The sequence below is a fragment of the Macrobrachium nipponense genome, chromosome 7, assembly GCF_015104395.2.
Source record: "Macrobrachium nipponense isolate FS-2020 chromosome 7, ASM1510439v2, whole genome shotgun sequence".
NCBI lineage: Eukaryota > Metazoa > Arthropoda > Malacostraca > Decapoda > Palaemonidae > Macrobrachium > Macrobrachium nipponense.
The window spans coordinates 79,119,185-79,122,227 of NC_061109.1; positions in this window are offsets into that span (position 1 = coordinate 79,119,185).

Genomic DNA, 3,043 nt, shown 5'->3' on the forward strand with positions numbered 1-3,043 from the left:
ACCCTGTTCCAGTGATGATTATGAAGAAATATTTATTTACTATGAAAAAAACAAAAACAAACCCACCATGTCAGTGATGACCGTGAAAAAAGAACCCATTACCATTGAAAAAAATCATACCTATCTAGGCATTGCTAACCGAGAACAAAATACCCATCACCATAAAAAAAAAAAAAACTTACCAATCTTGCCAGTAAAGACCGTAAAAAAAAAAAAAAACACTACCATTAAAAAAAAGAACACTGTCTTGCCAGTGATGACCGTGAGAGGTTAGCGACTAATCTGACATTTCGTGGAAAGGCAATATCATTCTAATCACGGATCAATAATCAATACCCATCGGATGACTTCCGCCGGGAGCAGAGTTTTTTTTCTCCAAGGATTCCCATCGTGACGAAAATACTAAAAACTACGAAAAGAAAATGATTAACACTTACGACAGTTTAATTGGCGTCCTACGTGAATCTGAATATAAGCGAAATCTGTGGCAATGCCTCAACTCTTTTGCTTCGAATGGAGAAGAGAGAGATCCCAGATATCGATGAAGAGTATTGATGAATGTCACATTGGCGAATTAGAGGGCATTCAGAAATGATAAACCGGTGAATTAATGAGTATTCATGAATGTTAAATTGGTGGACATTACAGAGTATTCGTGAATGTTAACCTGGTGAATCTAAAGGTATTCGTGAACATTAAACTGGTGAATTAAAGAGTACTCGGAAATGATAAACTGGTAAATTAAAGAGTATTCAAGAATGTTAAACTAGTGTATTCAAGAGTATTTGTGAACGTTAAATTGGTGAATTCAAAAGTATTAAAATGTTAATAGGTGAGTTAAAGAGTATTCAGAAATGTTGAAATTGTGAAGTAGAGAGCATTCACGAATGCTAAATTATTGAACCGATATGTATTCAGAAATGTTAAATTGGTGAATTACAGAGTATTCATGGATGTTAAGTTGGTGAATTAAATAATATTAAAAAATATTAATTTGATGAATTAACGCTAAACAACAAAGTTCAGTGAGCCATGAAATTAGTGGTCAAATCTGTGACTGGGTCTCCTAAAATACTTGGAAAGGACTCGGAAAAGGAATGGAGATTAGTGTAAGTGAAAGCACAAGAAAGCCATGATTGATGGAATTCCACAAAGGCGTTGTGTCTGAGGAAGTTGAGAAGCGATGATGATGATGATGATGATGACAGACTATTCATGAAAGAATAAAAAAAAAAGGTAGACTGAATTTAACGACCTAAAAAGTACGAAAATAGCCGAAGGAAAAAATATGAAAACCAGAAAAAAATTCTCAATCTAGGAGCATGAATATTCAGAAGCATTTTGTTACCTGAAACGCTCCGGGCGGGGAAATTAAAAAGAAAAAAATTTCGTTTTTCTCTATAAAAAAAAAGACAAAAAAGATGAAAAAGAAGAAAACAGGAACCGTCGAGTTTCACGCAAAAGTTGTAATAGGCTTACAAAACTTAAAAGAGTATTATTGGCATATTGAAGTGTGAATGAGAACCTCTCCTTCACCCCCCACCTCCACTCCTCTCCTCTTTTCTATTTAACAAGAGCACCCTACTGTTATTTTTATCTGACTTTGTCAGAATATTTTAGTCTTCCTTAAAGAGATTCTTCCAATGCGTTAGTATAAATTTACATAATATCCTTATGGTGTAATACATGCCTACACACGCACACACACACACACACACACACACACATATATATATATTATAATAGAATATTATTATAATATAGATATATGTGTGTGTGTATATATATATATATATATATAGATATATATATATATATATATATATATAAAATCATAAACAGTAAACATAAGTTAAATTAATATATAAATAAATAAAATTCTTCTATACAGATTAATTATTCTAGCTACTGATATACATGCACACATATAATCACACGCAAAATACAATTTAATATTCCAATCCTTAATCAAACTTAATCAAATAGACTGAATTCAGTAAAGAAAACATAGCTGAAACAAAAAAAGAAAAACAGGTACATCTCCCAGTCACAACTAACAAGAAAAACGATAATAGGAGAAAAAAAAATGTTCAGCATCCACACAAACTATCAAAAACAACGCGAGGACGAACAACTTCCTTTCTAAGCCTAAAGGCCTCAATTCCAAATTCTCTGCACATGACACGACAGTTCACGGTCATTGGCGAGAGAGAGAGAGAGAGAGAGAGAGAGAAGAGAGAGAGAGAGAGAGAGAGATAACAAAAAAATTAGATTTTTAGCATTCACTTCAGTCTATCAATGAATATCAATCTCCTAAAATCTTCCATACACTTCACACACACTAGAATCCCGAGATTTTCGAGGGAATACTCCAACAATGGCAGGAGAAACTCCTTCTCGGGGATAATAGCTGTAGTGTTTTTCACTCAGGCTGGATACCGGAAAGGAAAATGATGGTCATGAGATTTGCAGCCCCTTACTTGCAAAAACAGACAAAATTTATATAACACTAGAATATATAATATATATAATATATATATATTAATATATATTATATATATATAATATATATATATATTATATATATACAATATATATATATATATCGAAGCTTACAATGTCCCTTTAATAATTCTAATTTCCCGCTTCTTACCTCCGGAATTAATAATATTTTCATATTATGCTTAACCGAAGGGGAATTTTCTCCGATTAATAGATTTGCCTGGACCAGGGCGCGAACCTATGGATTCCTTTTCAAACCCAGGGAACGTCAGTGAGCTTTACCTACTACACCACCGGCGAGAGGCTAGGTGAGTAGGTAAAGCTTCACCTGACGTTCCTGGGTGAAAGGATCCATAGGGTTCGCGCCCTGGTCCAGGCATATATTATCGAGATTCCCCTTTCCGGTTAAGCATATATGATATATTAATTCCGAGGTAGAGCGGAATTAGATATGTGTGTGTGTGTGTGTGTGTGTGTGTGTGTGTGTGTGTGTGTGTGTAGACACACGCACGATTATAATCACTTGAACAGGCGATTTGTT